General features: G+C 53.3%; 1 protein-coding gene across 1 annotated transcript in view; it reads left to right on the top strand.

Annotated features, from left to right (window-relative positions):
* The window catches only part of LOC144826284 (proprotein convertase subtilisin/kexin type 5-like), a 567,967-nt gene that overhangs the window by 124,169 nt on the left and 426,940 nt on the right, over positions 1-16,858 (top strand). The window lies entirely within an intron of this gene.

The raw sequence follows: 16,858 nt of genomic DNA, 5'->3' as shown, positions 1-16,858 counted from the left end.
CAGTGTGCAGTGACTGTGTTGTTTTCAGTGCACTAAAACTTTGGTTGAGGGTTGTCAAATCCGATAGCTTTGGAAGTGTTTTTGAATTTCAAAAACAAACTCTTAAACTTTGTTCTGAAAAACAAATAAAAAAGAATGAACCCTACATCCTGTGTGTTTTCACCCAGGGTCTGGGGCTAATTACTGAGTTTTTTTTTACTGTCCCTCATTGCTAGGTTCTTCCTGGCGGTGAGGAATAGGAAAAAAAGGCATTACACAGTCCTCCCTAAATAGGGCAGATGGTGTAATGACCTTTCTCCAATGGGTAGTTGGAGGAAGCTTTCCATAGATAGAACCACCAGGCCTTCTGTCAACAGAAAACGTAAGTTCCGTGTTAGAAAGGCGACCCCGGGGGAGGCAGAAGATATCTGACTGACCACCCCTAGGTCCACCTCTCCGTCAAGAAGTAGCCGAACGTTACTGAGAGGCCTCCTGAGTGAGGGCCCTCTCCTAGGATCGCACAGCAGAGTAACCACACACTACAAATGGACACCACACCAGAGGTCGAGTTCGTAAGCTTTATCAGGAAATAAAGGCCGCTGGTTCCCAGCGATATGTACAAGTAGACCGAGGGGTCTGTAAAGTCTCGTAAAAGGGGGGTCTGGGAAGCGGGACAGTCTCGGTTGGGGTGTATGAAGGGATACCCTGCGCACAGCTCTCAATCCTCGAGCCGGGGGTTCTGAGAGGTTGAGCCGCGGCAGCGCCAGCAGGCTCTCAAGATGGTTCGGCAAAGGTGGGCCGCGGCAGCGCCAGCAGGCTCTCAAGATGGTTCGGCAAAGGTGGGCCGCGGCAGCGCCAGCAGGCTCTCAAGATGGTTCGGCAAAGGTGGGCCGCGGCAGCGCCAGCAGGCTCTCAGGTTCTCTTCAGGTTCCAGGAAATGAGTTCTTCTGGGGTCGGCCGTGACAGCGTCAGCAGGGCTTTCCAGTCCAGGATACAACTGCCGTCCTACTCCGGGGCTGGCCCAGATATAGGACTGGAGTCCTTTGATGTCCGGATCCTCGCGCCTGGGGGTCAGAGGGGCCGGGAAGATGGTGTCCAGACACCCAGCAGGGGGATGAGGTCAGCACCCAGGGATGCCGGGGGCGATCGATACCAGGCGTCCGGGGACGGTTGGAGGGCCATCGAAACTCTCCTCCTCCGGGATCTGTCGAGTGGCCACTCGACCACCTGGGTAGATCTTGGCGCCTCGATGTCTGGGCTTCGCTGGGCCTGGGCCGGGGCCGGAGCCACGTGGTCGTGACGTGGTGGGCCCAAGATGGAGTCGGGCGCGGCCTCGTGCTTAGGTCGTGAGGGGCCCACGATGGGGCCAGGCCGGTAGGGGGGGGTCCGGGATGGTGACCGTACCAGCAATGTTGGGGCGTGTAGTGTCGGGCAAAAGGGCTGCCCGATGCTGGGTGGAGGGCCGATGTCGTCCTGGGCCCGCCATGCAGGAGGGGTAGGACCACGCCATGAGGCCGGGTCCAACACGCGTCCCCCCCAGCTGAAGGCAGGGGAGAGTCACCCATCTTCTTGGGGATTCTCCTCGCCGAGGCGGAAGAATCTGGAGATGCCGTCAGCATTGGCGTGGTCGTTGCCGGGGCGATGCTCCACAGTGAAGTCCATCCCTTGCAGGGAGATGGACCATCGCAACAGTTTCGGGTTTTCTCCCCGCATCTGCATCAACCACCGCAGGGGCCGGTGGTCGGTCTAGACCCGGAAGTGGGTGCCGAAGAGGTAGGGCCGGAGCTTCTTTAGGGCCCGCACGACGGCGAAGGCTTCCCTCTCGATGGTGCTCCAGCGCTGTTCTGTGGCTAGCAGCCGCCGGCTGATGAAGGCAACGGGAAGGTCGACTCCCTCAGGGTTCACTTGTGAGAGGACCGCCCCAATGCCGTGCTCCGAGGCGTCGGTTTGGACCACAAACTCTCGGCTGTAGTCAGGGGCCTGGAGCACAGGGGCGGTGCACATGGCAGTCTTTAGAGTCTCGAAGGCTGCTTGGCACTCTGGGGTCCAGCACACCTTCTGGGGTAGCTTCTTGGAGGTCAGTTCTGTGAGGGGCCCCACAATGCTTCCAGTCTTTGATGAAGCGCCGATAGTATCCTGTGAGCCCCAGGAAGGCTCGGACGGCTGTTTGGGTGATTGGGGGCTCCCAGGCCCGGATGGCGTCAATCTTTGGCTGGAGGGGAGCCACCAGGCCGCTCCCCACCTGGTGTCCCAGATACGTCACGGACCCTTGGCCGATCTGGCACTTGCTGGCCTTTATTGTTAGTCCGGCCCGTCGGAGGGCCGACAGGACCTCCCGGAGGTGGGTCAGGTGCGCATCCCAGTGGAGGCTGTACACCGCAATGTTGTCTAGGTAGGCGGCGCTGAACTCTTCTAGCCCGGCCAGCACTCTATTCACGAGTCTCTGGAAGGTGGCCGGGGCGTTTTTCATGCCGAAGGGCATCACCTTGAAATGGTAGTGGCCATCAGGGGTCGAGAAGGCTGATCGCTCTTGCGCTCCAGGGGTGAGGCCGATCTGCCAATACCCGGCCGTGAGATCGAAGGTGCTGAGATACTTTGCAGCCCCCAGGCGATCGATCAGTTCATCCGCCCAGGGGATGGGATGGGCGTCGGTCCTGGTGACGGCATTCAGCCCCCGGTAGTCAACACAGAACTGGAGCTCCGGGGGCGTGCCGGGGGCGGCGGCTTTAGGGACCAGGACAACTGGGCTGGCCCACGGACTGTCGGAGTGTTCGACTACCCCCAGCGCTAGCATCTTGGCCACCTCGGACTGGATGCAGGCCCACACTCGGTCGGGCACTCGGAAAGCTCGGTGTCTTACAGGCGGGCTGTCTCCGGTGTCTACATCGTGGACACACCACCGGGTGACTCCGGGGGTGAGGGAAAACAGATCTGCAAACTGCCCCAGCAGCTGCCGGCAGTCATGGTGCTGCTCCGGGGTCAGGGTGGAGGAGAGCATGACCCCTTCGATGGAGCCGTCCTTCTCAGTGGTGCTCATGAGATCTGGCAACGGTTCGGAGTCGTCTTCAGCTCCGTCATCGGTCGCTAATAGCAGACTTAGTTCAGTGCGGGCAAAGTGCGGCTTGAGCCGGTTAGCGTGTAGAACCCGGAGGGGGTTCCTGGGGGACTCCATGTCCACCAGATAGGTGACGGGGCTCTTGCGCTCCACCACTTTGAAGGGCCCCGTCCACTTGTCTTGGAGGGCACAAGGTTCAACCGGGGACATGACCCAGACCTGCTGGCCCGGTTCGAATTCGATGGACGAGGCGTTCTGGTCATACCAGCGTTTCATCTCCTCCTGACTGGCTTCAAGGTTGGCTTCGGCAAGTTCCCGGAACTTCCGAGTCTGGTTGCGGAGGGTCAGGAGGTACTGGTAGACATCTGGTGAAGCACCTCGGACAGCCGTCTCCCAGCCTTCTTTGACCAGGCTGAGGGGGCCTCGGACCGGGTGCCCATACAATAGTTCGAAGGGGCTGAACCCCAGGGACTTCTGGGGTACTTTGCGATATGCAAACAGGAGGCAAGGCAGCAGAACATCCCATTTGCGTCGTAGTGGTTCCTCTAGGCCCTTGATCATTCCCTTCAGTGTCCGGTTAAACCGCTCCACAAGTCCATTTCCTTGGGGGTGATACGGGGTGGTGAACTTATATGTGACCCCGCACTGTTGCCACAGGGATCGCATATACTTGGAAATAAAGTTTGTGCCCCGATCACTCACGACTTCTCGGGGGAAGCCGACTCTGGAGAAGATCCCCATTAGGGCTCGGCCTACTACTGGGGCCGTGATGGTTCGGAGGGGGATGGCTTCAGGATAGCGGGTGGCGTCGTCCACCAGAACGAGGATGAAGCGGTGCCCCTGAGAGGTGCGGGGGTCTAGGGGCCCCACGATGTCTATCCCCACTCGCTCGAAGGGGGTCATGACCACGGGAAACGGCTGGAGCGGGGCTTTGACTTTCCCCCCGCTCTTCCCGCTTGCTTGACAGGTCGGGCAGGATCTGCAGTGATTGTGCACATCGTTGCGCATTTTCGGCCAGTAGAAATGAGTCACCAGGCGGCTGTAAGTTTTGTCCTGCCCCAGGTGCCCGGCGAGGGGCACATCATGTGCTAAGTTCAAGAGGAAGTCTCTAAATCGGAGGGGAACGACCAGCACCCGCTGGCCCCTAGTTCGGCAATCTTCTGTTCACTGTAGAGAAGGTCGTTGTCCCAATAGACCCAGTGGGACCCCGCAGGGTCTCCAGCGGCTTGAGTGGCGGCTTGCCGTCGAATACCCTCGAGGGAGGGACAGGTGCTCTGTTCTTGTCGGAATTGTTCGCGGGTGGGGCCACCTTCTTGTCGCCACTGAGCTAGTTCCGGCAGGTGGCCGAGCTCGGTGATTTCCTCATGGCTGGGCCCCTGGGGGCCGGGTTCAGGGTCGGTGTCCTCTGGGACGGCGGGCGGTGGAGGTGCGGGCCACTCCTGCTCCTCGATCGGGGCTTCCTCCGTTTGGGGGGGAGGCCCGGGCGGACATGGAGCGGGTGGTCGCACAAACCCACTCGGGAAGGCCTAGCATCCCCAGATGCTCTCTCCGCTCTACGCCGGCCCAGAGGGAACTTTCCAGGTCGTTCCCGAGGAGGCAGTCCACGGGGGCATCGTCTCGGACAGTCACTTTCAGCATGCCCGACACCCCTCCCCACTCGAAGGGGATGCTGGCCATCTGGCACAAACTTTCAGAGTTGTCCGCCGACCGCACTGGGCACAAGACGTTGGGAAGAATTTGTTCGGGGGTCACCAAGTGGCAGCGGACCGCCGTCACGCTGGCTCCAGTATCCCGGAGGGCTTCGGCCCGGCGTCCATTGATGGTGACCCATTGGCGGTATTTCTGGGTGTTACCTGGGATCGGGTCTCGGGGGATCATGTCTCGATCACCCAGGCATGCTAAGATCATGGCTGTGGGCTCCCACTCGGGACCTGCTCGGTGTCGTCCCCCTCTTCTTCGCCTCCCTCTGCACTCAGGGCGGCGGCCGCGATCTGGCGGCTCGGGGGACCGGTGGTGCCGGGTCGCTGGTTCATCGGGCAGAGAGGGTCGTTCGCATAATGGCCCTGTCGCTGGCATCTGTGGCACGTAACATTCGGGCGGGGCCCGGGCCTTGCTGGGGGGCCTCCCCTCCAACCCAGGGATGGCGACGGGGAGGTAGGGGATGACCCCGCGGGGGTGTCTCGGCCCCTGCTCTGGCCTCCTCCGCCGCCTCGGGGTCGGTGGTTCCCCGGGGATCCCCGGCCGTTGTCTCCCATCGGACTCCGGGGAACTCGGTTGCTCACCCATCTATCCGCCTCGACAGCGAGTTTTCGTGGCTCTGTCAATTTGCTGTCGAGGAGGTGCTGCCGGAGTTCGACGAAAGCAATTATTGGAAAGATGTTCCCATAGGATGAGGTCGACCAACTGCTGGTAGGTGGTGACCTGGCAGCCTCTGATCCACCCTTCGAAGGCTCTGCTGTAAAAGTTCACGTACTCCACCCAAGTGGTACCGGGGATTTTTTTAAGTCTCGAAATCGCTGCCGGTACATTTCGGGGGTGAGGCCGTAGCGAGTGAGGAGGGCGGTCTTCATGTGTTCGTACGAGGTCATCTCGGCGTCGGGGAGCTCTAGCAGGGCGTCTCTCCCCTCGTTGATGAACTTTCCCCATAAGCCGGCGCCCCAGTCTTTGAGGGGTACTCGATGGGCGGTCATGGCGACCTCGTAGGCTTTGAACCACTGTTGGATGTCGTCGTTCTTATAGTATTCTTTGACGACCTCCTTGGGTATGTGCACCTTCGTGATCACCGGCGGGGGTAAGGTCTTACCCCCGGCGGTGCCGGTTTCTGTTGTCTTGGCCTTGATTTCCAGTTCTTTGAGGCCGCGCTCATGCTCGAGCATGAGTTTCTTTTCTTCGAGGTCTCGTTGTCTTAGCCTTTCCTCTAGGTCTCCTTCTAGCCGTAGTTGCTCGAGGGCTAATTTCCTTTCTGCCAGCTGTATCTCTCTTTCTTGTCGGAGTCGGGCGAGCTCCAACTCGTGGAGCCGGTTCCTCTCTTGTTCTCGGGCGTCTCCGTGGGGGAGGCCCGTGTCCAGGTTTGCGGGTCTTTCCCCCGCTGGGTTCGCGTCGGTCTCGGGGCGCCCGTTCGGACCCGGGTTATCTTCATTCTGGGGCGGCGCGTTATCGGCATCCGCCCAGGCTTGCAGGGCTGATTTAAAGTCCTCTTTGGTGTTGAGGCCCGTGGTAGCGATGCCTAGGTCCTTGCAGAATTGTTTTAATTCCTTGTGGCTGTAATCTTCCATCTTTTCTTTCTGGAATTCCGCCGTCGGTCTGGTTTCCTGAGTAGTCTTGGTCGCGGTGTGTTTTTCTCGGTAGTGAGCGAATTATTCTCTGTACGATCTGCGTCGGCTCGGATCCCGTCGCCTGCCACCAATGTTAGAAAGGCGACCCCGGGGGAGGCAGAAGATATCTGACTGACCACCCCTAGGTCCACCTCTCCGTCAAGAAGTAGCCGAACGTTACTGAGAGGCCTCCTGAGTGAGGGCCCTCTCCTAGGATCGCACAGCAGAGTAAACACACACTACAAATGGACACCACACCAGAGGTCGAGTTCGTAAGCTTTATCAGGAAATAAAGGCCGCTGGTTTCCAGCGATATGTACAAGTAGACCGAGGGGTCTGTAAAGTCTCGTAAAAGGGGGGTCTGGGAAGCGGGACAGTCTCGGTTGGGGTGTATGAAGGGATACCCTGCGCACAGCTCTCAATCCTCGAGCCGGGGGTTCCGAGAGGTTGAGCCGCGGCAGCGCCAGCCGGCTCTCAAGATGGTTCGGCAAAGTGGGGCCGCGGCAGCGCCAGCAGGCTCTCAAGATGGTTCGGCAAAGGTGGGCCGCGGCAGCGCCAGCAGGCTCTCAAGATGGTTAGGCAAAGGTGGGCCGCGGTAGCGCCAGCAGGCTCTCAAGATGGTTCGGCAAAGGTGGGCCGCGGCAGCGCCAGCAGGCTCTCAAGATGGTTCGGCAAAGGTGGGCCGCGGCAGCGCCAGCAGGCTCTCAGGTTCTCTTCAGGTTCCAGGAAATGAGTTCTTCTGGGGTCGGCCGTGACAGCGTCAGCAGGGCTTTCCAGTCCAGGATACAACTGCCGTCCTACTCCGGGGCTGGCCCAGATATAGGACTGGAGTCCTTTGATGTCCGGACCCTCGCGCCTGGGGGTCAGAGGGGCCGGGAAGATGGTGTCCAGACACCCAGCAGGGGGGTGGGGCCAGCACCCAGGGATGCCGGGGGCGATCGATACCAGGCGTCCGGGGACGGTTGGAGGGCCATCGAAACTCCCCTCCTCCGGGATCTGTCGAGTGGCCACTCGACCACCTGGGTAGATCTTGGCGCCTCGATGTCTGGGTTTCGCTGGGCCTGGGCCGGGGCCGGAGCCACGTGGTCGTGACGTGGTGGGCCCAAGATGGAGTCGGGCGCGGCCTCATGCTTAGGTCGTGAGGGGCCCACGATGGGGCCAGGCCCGAAGGGGGGGGTCCGGGATGGTGACCGGACCAGCAATGTTGGGGCGTGCAGTGTCGGGCAAAAGGGCTGCCCGATGCTGGGTGGAGGGCCGATGTCGTCCTGGGCCCGCCATGCGGGAGGGGTAGGACCACGCCATGAGGCCGGTCCAACATTCCGCCATTCTCAAAATGAGTTGGCAGAGGAAGGGTTTGGCGGGCAGGGTATTCAGTTGTGTTTACAATAGAGTACCCTCTCCTCAAAACTCTAAATTGGTGTCAAAGTATTGATTTCTTTCTAACAAGTTTCCTTTTTGTAATGAAAATGTGTAAATAAAAATGCAGAGCATTCTGTATTCTCGTTAAATACTTGGCCTTTTCAAAGTGGTCACACATCTGTAACACTGCAGTTCAGTGACTATACCAATCCAACCATCTATCTCTCAGGTGCATACTACAGCAGTGTTACAGTGCAGTCTGCCTGTATGAACTGTTTCTATAAATGTTCACCAGAAGGTGTAAAGATTGAAACCCTTTCTGCCTAGTCCAGGGATGTGAAAGATAACAGAGGTTCACCACAAATTCATGAGATCATTAATACTGTCTCTCTCTAATTTCATCAAATCCATTAATGTTTTCTAGTCTCATTATCTCGTGATTGAAGTGACCCAGGCAGTAACATTGCATCCCACATAAGCCTCAAAACGAATCCATACACAATTTGCAGAGCATAAAACAGTTTATAGCCATGCATACTTTAGTCCATATTTACAATTGTATAAGTATGCATATGAAAAAAACATAGGTGCAGATAACAAAGTGTGCCTCCCAATGTGAAGATGGAAGAAGTATCAGGTGAGGTCACAGAGCAAACAGAACCCCCTGGCTGAAATGTAATTCAGTGACTGTACCAAAGTTGTTGGGTGTCTAGTCACTGTTTTGTTATCACGGTTATTCAGTCCAGATATAGGCACATCTATTTCTAACACAGTATACAAAACCAAAGTTTCAAGAAAAAGCAAGAGTAATACAGTTCTTTATGGTTGAACGTGCAGGGTTTCTCAACACAACCTTGATCTACATATTATGTATTTCCCTTGATTGCTAAAGAACAGAGTGCATAGCTCCTATCCTGACCTCTTTAAGGATCCTCCAGTCTGTGTAGGTCAGGCGTGCAATAAGCCATAGTCTTATAATAACATATACACACAGATAGAAAGGATAAGGGGGCATGCGGAGAAGGATAAAAGAAGGAAAACACCAGAAGAAGGAAAATAAAGGATGAGAAGTCAGAAGGAACTGTAACATAAATTCAGCACTACATGATAACAAGGCCTCCCGGAGACCGAACAGAGTGCCTCATATAGTATGTTTTAGCTCTCATACATCAGGATATGACTAAATAGTGTCTACTATAATAATAATAATAAAAGAGCTTATAGAGCGCTCAGTAACGCCATGGCGGCGTGTCCCCGCGCTGAAGCTATCAGTGAAAACACCATGACATAAGAGCCTATGATCTACGCAGTGTATAGTAGTGTTTTAAGCATGGCCCTAAACCTCGCTTCACTGCTCTCCAGTCTCAGAGCAGGGGGAAGTTTATTCCATTGTTGAGCTGCTTGGAGCGCAAAGGATCGTCCACCTAATCTAGCCTTCCTTGTCCTGGGGACTGTCAGCAATCCGGCACCCTCCGAACGGAGGGTCCTAGTGGGTTCATATCGGCTGACTAAATCCTTTAGGTATGCGGGCGACCTGTCCCAGACAATTCGGTGACAGAAGAGGAGGCACTTAAACAGCACACGTTTCTTAACAGGCAGCCAATGAAGCGCATCCAGCGCCTTTTGCGAGTTAGCTCTCCTAGGTCTTCTTAACACCAGTCTGGCGGCGGAGTTCTGTATGACTTGTAGGCGGCCTAGGCTGCCCTCGGTTGCCCCTAGGAACAAAATGTTTCCATAGTCCAACCGCGAGGTCACCAGTGCCTGAGTTAGTGTCCTTCTGGCCGCTAAGGGTAGGAGGTCTAAGGTTTTATTTAGGGTCTTTAGTATTCCAAAACATTTGCCCACAAGACGCCTTATGTGGCCATCATATGAGAGAGAGGGGTTCATCCAGATTCCTAAATTCTTAGCCTCCTCACACGGTATAGGAGTAGGGCCCAGGCATGAAGGCCACCACTCAGCTGACCAGTAGTCGCTTTTTCCCCCCACCACCAACACCTCTGTTTTAGAGCCATTGAGCTTTAAGCAATGGGAGTCCATCCACTCAGCTAGTGCCTGCATACAGGATTTAAAGTTGGGGGGGGTGTTAGAGGTGTTCTGCGATAAGGAGATCAGCAGCTGGGTGTCGTCGGCGTACGACACCAATTCCACCCCAAATGATTGTACAACTTTCGCCAGGGAGGCCATATAAAGATTAAAAAGGGTGGGGCTCAGAGCTGAGCCCTGAGGCACTCCCTGATCTAATGGCATCTCAACTGAGCGACATGTCCCTTGCTGTACCTGGAAACATCTTTCCGTGAGGAACGACTGTAGCCAGCACAGCGCAGGACCAACGACCCCGGCTTCGCTCAGACACCGTAGCAAGATGGAGTGCGCTACGGTGTCAAAAGCCGCGCTTAGGTCGAGCATGATCAGGGCCATTGTATGACCTGCATCTGCCCCTGCTCTTAAGGTCTCAGTGGCTCGAAGGAGAGCCGTCTCCGTAGAGTAGCCCGCCCTAAATCCTGATTGTGAGGGATGAAATAGATTCCATCTCTCCAGGTGCTCCATAAGCTGAGCGTTGACCACCTTCTCAGCCACCTTCGCCACGTACGGCAATAAGGAAATAGGTCTGAGGTTTTCCAGCACCTCCATGCTTACATTCGGTTTTTTCCTTATTGGCAGTACTATGGCCTTCTTCCACTCCATAGGGACTTGTTGAGTGGAAAAGGAGGTTTGTAAGACGTGTCTGATGTGGGGTTCCAGGGCTGTCAGGCCTTCTGAGATGACCCAGGCCGGAGCCGGATCGTTGGGGGAACCGGACTTCACGCTTCGACAGATCTTTATTAGCTTGTCAGCTGCGGGAACCTCGAAGGTTAGTAATGAGGAATCAGGGGCTGCAGGTGAGCTACCTGCTATAAAATCTATGCCCTTATCTGGTTGTTGGGAGAAGGAGGCATAAATCGCTTTAACTTTGTTAGAGAAAAAGTCAGCGACTCTATTACATCCCTCCTTAGAGGCCTTTGTGGGGGTGTTAGAGCTAGAGACTGAAGATATTTCTTTGTATATTTTGAACAGTTCACACGAGGAGCTTTCGGCAGCCTCAATGCGTGTGTGGAAGTATTTGGCTTTAGCTCTGCGCACCGCATACTGATAGCTTCGGTGAGCTGAGCTATAACTGTTTTTTGCTTGTTCACTCGGGTTCTTTCTCCAGCTCCTTTCAAGTTTTTTACAACTAGACTTGATTTGCTGGAGTTCAGGGGTGAACCAAGGGGCAGTACGTTGTCTGCCTTCTCTAGCTTTACCCTTGCTCATGGGAGCTATCTCATCCAAGGTGGCAGTCACAAGTAGATTAAATTCCTTGTTCGCCTGATCACTGTCCGTGGCACACAATGGTTGTGCTTTCTGGATGGCACCCATGAAGTTTTCCTGGGAGTACTGTCTCCATTTACGTCTCATAATATTTCCCATCCCATTCTCAATAGCCCTAACAGGCTGGTAAAAACATTGGAAAGGGACCAAGAAGTGGTCGGTCCAGGGGAGCTGACAAGGAGTAAGTGCTTTTATCATGTCCCAACTGGCGAAAATAGGGTCCAAGCAGTGCCCCCTCTGATGTGTAGCTGCAACACTTAGCAGGTTAAGCTGTATTTCTTGTAGGACAAGACGAACATCCTCTGCCTCCTTCTGTAAGGGATTATTTACAACAAGGGGTGGTGATGGACAGAGTCTCTGAATTAAGCAGAGTACTCTCACCCAGTCAAAAGATCAGGGCTAGATCCAACACCGTTTTTTAGCTCATTGCACCATCCCAGTTTCAGAACCTGGCTGTATGCAAATTAGTCTGTCCCTGGCCCAGTGCATCATGGGAACAGGGCAGACCAGACTACAAAAGCCAATTCTTACACTGGGAAGGAAACAAGCTTCCGGGGACCGGTTTCTGGCATTACAGCCGTCTTCGGCCCGGCTTGCTTGAATCCTGATGGTGCAATGAGCAAGGGACTCACATCTGAGTATACCCTTCCACGCTTAGGGTGGACAAAATTATTTACAACAAGGGGTGGTGATGGACAGAGTCTCTGAATTAAGCAGAGTACTCTCACCCAGTCAAAAGATCAGGGCTAGATCCAACACCGTTTTTTAGCTCATTGCACCATCCCAGTTTCAGAACCTGGCTGTATGCAAATTAGTCTGTCCCTGGCCCAGTGCATCATGGGAACAGGGCAGACCAGACTACAAAAGCCAATTCTTACACTGGGAAGGAAACAAGCTTCCGGGGACCGGTTTCTGGCATTACAGCCGTCTTCGGCCCGGCTTGCTTGAATCCTGATGGTGCAATGAGCAAGGGACTCACATCTGAGTATACCGTTCCACGCTTAGGGTGGACAAAATTATTTACAACAAGGGGTGGTGATGGACAGAGTCTCTGAATTAAGCAGAGTACTCTCACCCAGTCAAAAGATCAGGGCTAGATCCAACACCGTTTTTTAGCTCATTGCACCATCCCAGTTTCAGAACCTGGCTGTATGCAAATTAGTCTGTCCCTGGCCCAGTGCATCATGGGAACAGGGCAGACCAGACTACAAAAGCCAATTCTTACACTGGGAAGGAAACAAGCTTCCGGGGACCGGTTTCTGGCATTACAGCCGTCTTCGGCCCGGCTTGCTTGAATCCTGATGGTGCAATGAGCAAGGGACTCACATCTGAGTATACCCTTCCACGCTTAGGGTGGACAAAATTATTTACAACAAGGGGTGGTGATGGACAGAGTCTCTGAATTAAGCAGAGTACTCTCACCCAGTCAAAAGATCAGGGCTAGATCCAACACCGTTTTTTAGCTCATTGCACCATCCCAGTTTCAGAACCTGGCTGTATGCAAATTAGTCTGTCCCTGGCCCAGTGCATCATGGGAACAGGGCAGACCAGACTACAAAAGCCAATTCTTACACTGGGAAGGAAACAAGCTTCCGGGGACCGGTTTCTGGCATTACAGCCGTCTTCGGCCCGGCTTGCTTGAATCCTGATGGTGCAATGAGCAAGGGACTCACATCTGAGTATACCCTTCCACGCTTAGGGTGGACAAAATTATTTACAACAAGGGGTGGTGATGGACAGAGTCTCTGAATTAAGCAGAGTACTCTCACCCAGTCAAAAGATCAGGGCTAGATCCAACACCGTTTTTTAGCTCATTGCACCATCCCAGTTTCAGAACCTGGCTGTATGCAAATTAGTCTGTCCCTGGCCCAGTGCATCATGGGAACAGGGCAGACCAGACTACAAAAGCCAATTCTTACACTGGGAAGGAAACAAGCTTCCGGGGACCGGTTTCTGGCATTACAGCCGTCTTCGGCCCGGCTTGCTTGAATCCTGATGGTGCAATGAGCAAGGGACTCACATCTGAGTATACCCTTCCACGCTTAGGGTGGACAAAATTATTTACAACAAGGGGTGGTGATGGACAGAGTCTCTGAATTAAGCAGAGTACTCTCACCCAGTCAAAAGATCAGGGCTAGATCCAACACCGTTTTTTAGCTCATTGCACCATCCCAGTTTCAGAACCTGGCTGTATGCAAATTAGTCTGTCCCTGGCCCAGTGCATCATGGGAACAGGGCAGACCAGACTACAAAAGCCAATTCTTACACTGGGAAGGAAACAAGCTTCCGGGGACCGGTTTCTGGCATTACAGCCGTCTTCGGCCCGGCTTGCTTGAATCCTGATGGTGCAATGAGCAAGGGACTCACATCTGAGTATACCCTTCCACGCTTAGGGTGGACAAAATTATTTACAACAAGGGGTGGTGATGGACAGAGTCTCTGAATTAAGCAGAGTACTCTCACCCAGTCAAAAGATCAGGGCTAGATCCAACACCGTTTTTTAGCTCATTGCACCATCCCAGTTTCAGAACCTGGCTGTATGCAAATTAGTCTGTCCCTGGCCCAGTGCATCATGGGAACAGGGCAGACCAGACTACAAAAGCCAATTCTTACACTGGGAAGGAAACAAGCTTCCGGGGACCGGTTTCTGGCATTACAGCCGTCTTCGGCCCGGCTTGCTTGAATCCTGATGGTGCAATGAGCAAGGGACTCACATCTGAGTATACCCTTCCACGCTTAGGGTGGACAAAATTATTTACAACAAGGGGTGGTGATGGACAGAGTCTCTGAATTAAGCAGAGTACTCTCACCCAGTCAAAAGATCAGGGCTAGATCCAACACCGTTTTTTAGCTCATTGCACCATCCCAGTTTCAGAACCTGGCTGTATGCAAATTAGTCTGTCCCTGGCCCAGTGCATCATGGGAACAGGGCAGACCAGACTACAAAAGCCAATTCTTACACTGGGAAGGAAACAAGCTTCCGGGGACCGGTTTCTGGCATTACAGCCGTCTTCGGCCCGGCTTGCTTGAATCCTGATGGTGCAATGAGCAAGGGACTCACATCTGAGTATACCCTTCCACGCTTAGGGTGGACAAAATTATTTACAACAAGGGGTGGTGATGGACAGAGTCTCTGAATTAAGCAGAGTACTCTCACCCAGTCAAAAGATCAGGGCTAGATCCAACACCGTTTTTTAGCTCATTGCACCATCCCAGTTTCAGAACCTGGCTGTATGCAAATTAGTCTGTCCCTGGCCCAGTGCATCATGGGAACAGGGCAGACCAGACTACAAAAGCCAATTCTTCCACTGGGAAGGAAACAAGCTTCCGGGGACCGGTTTCTGGCATTACAGCCGTCTTCGGCCCGGCTAGCTTGAATCCTGATGGTGCAATGAGCAAGGGACTCACATCTGAGTATACCCTTCCACGCTTAGGGTGGACAAAATTATTTACAACAAGGGGTGGTGATGGACAGAGTCTCTGAATTAAGCAGAGTACTCTCACCCAGTCAAAAGATCAGGGCTAGATCCAACACCGTTTTTTAGCTCATTGCACCATCCCAGTTTCAGAACCTGGCTGTATGCAAATTAGTCTGTCCCTGGCCCAGTGCATCATGGGAACAGGGCAGACCAGACTACAAAAGCCAATTCTTACACTGGGAAGGAAACAAGCTTCCGGGGACCGGTTTCTGGCATTACAGCCGTCTTCGGCCCGGCTTGCTTGAATCCTGATGGTGCAATGAGCAAGGGACTCACATCTGAGTATACCCTTCCACGCTTAGGGTGGACAAAATTATTTACAACAAGGGGTGGTGATGGACAATAGGTGTGGCAGGGTATACTCAGACATGAGTCCCTTTCTCACTGCTCCATCAGGATTCAAGCAAGCCGGGCCGAAGAGGCTGAAATGCCAGAAACCGGTCCCCGGTAGCTTGTCTCCTTTCTGGTGAAGAATTGGCTTGGTAGTTTGGTCTGCCCTGTTCCCATGATGCACTGGGCCAGGGACAGACTAATTTGCATATAGCCAGGTTCTGAGCTGGGATGGGGCAGTGAGATAAATAACGGTGATGGATCAAGCCCTGATCTTTGGACTGGGTAAGAGTGGTCTGCTTAATTCAGACACTCTGTTCATCACCACCCCCTTTTCTGTATCCTTCTGTAAGGGGTCCTCTAGGTGTAGATTCAGGTCACCCAGCACCAATACTTTATTGTGTTTAATCGCAGTCTGAGCAACCCAAATCTACACAAATCAAATTATAAACGAAGGAATAATCACAGTCGCCCTAATCCCAATGATACTCCTGTCATACGAAGACATATAATAACAGGGTTAGAGTTGATAAGCTATATCCTTGGCACCTCATGTTGCATCCCACAAGCGAACCTTAACTAACTTGGTCTGTGTGGGTAAAGTTAAATTCACACACTTCATCACTGGGTGTTGAACATAGTTTGGGCCTATTATCATTCTTCTCAAGAGGAAAAAAGGGGTTGAGTGATAGGTGTGGGCAAAGAGATATTGAGTTTATTGAATAGTACACCTTCCAGAAGCAGTCGCACCCGTCATGGCTCTTGGGTGAAGAGGTCGCGCACGTGGAGGGGGTCATTTAAAAATGATTAATTTAAAAAAAAAACACGTACCTTTCAGCCGGCCGGGTGCTGCGTCTTCACTACTCCTGCTCTCCGGCTTTACAGCCTCCGACGTTGTGATTGGTCGGGATGCTGCCCAGCCAGCGACTTACGGGGAGACCATGTTCTCCATGCAGTCTGCATTGCAGCCTGCATGGAGAAAGGCAGAGTGTGCATGACTGGTTTGGGCAGCCCCAGAGGGCAGACCAAACAGTCTTCGCGCACTCATGAGTGGGCACACCACTACTCCACTGCCCTGGTTCTAGAGCATTTAATTTATAGCAACAATAGTCCTTGACAGAGAATTGGTACACAAAGGAAAATGAATATAGACTCAAATCAGTGCAATATTGCTGCTGTCCAGCCGGGCAGTGAAATCGAATGATCTGTAAAGTTAAAGATAAGAGCAAAAAGTAAAGTGGGACACAGTTGTGCGTCATACACGTTACAATAAACACAGAGAAACGAAAACAAACATTCAGGCAGGGCAAATAGCCTGTATGAAGGGCAAAAAATGAAACAAGCAGAATGAAACGAATGTATGTCCTTATTCCGCTGTTTTTCTCCCCAAAGGGAATAACAACGCGGTCGTGACAACAACCGCGTTATGATTCCGCATACCATTACTCCGCAAGTCGGAACAACGACTTGCGGAGGGGGGGCGCTGGATGTTGGAATAATATAATTTACTATTCCAACTCCAGTCTGTGCGGACACTAGGGAAGGTGTTGGATTTTAAATCCAACACCTTCCCCCCCCCCTCCGCAAGTCGTTGTTCCGACTTGCGGAGTAATGGTATGCGGAATCACAACCCGGTCGTTGTCACGGCCGCGTGTGATTCACTGCGGGGAGAAATATTTGTGGTAAACTTTGTTTACCGAATGAAACAACACCATTACAGACAAATACCAGATTAAATTGTGTATGCAGTGTAAAGTGAGTTGACGATGTTTCGATCCCTTTGAAGTAACAATGGGATCATCATCAGGACAAAATTAATGCATGCTTGCCATATGGCCTGCAAAAGAATACAAAAATATGGAAAAAAAACAGACAGAAAAAAGGAGTAAGAATAAAACAATGTACAAGACATATCAATTTACAAGGCTTATCAGCATAGATGAGCAACTAGCGGTGAGTAGAAGACTACAGAGCTAGGGAATAGAACCTACAAA

The sequence above is a fragment of the Lissotriton helveticus genome, chromosome 3_2 (assembly GCF_964261635.1).
Source record: "Lissotriton helveticus chromosome 3_2, aLisHel1.1, whole genome shotgun sequence".
In the NCBI taxonomy this organism is placed as follows: Eukaryota; Metazoa; Chordata; class Amphibia; order Caudata; family Salamandridae; genus Lissotriton; species Lissotriton helveticus.
Note: the sequence above shows the minus strand (reverse complement) of the source record. Positions and strands in the feature narration are given on the sequence as shown.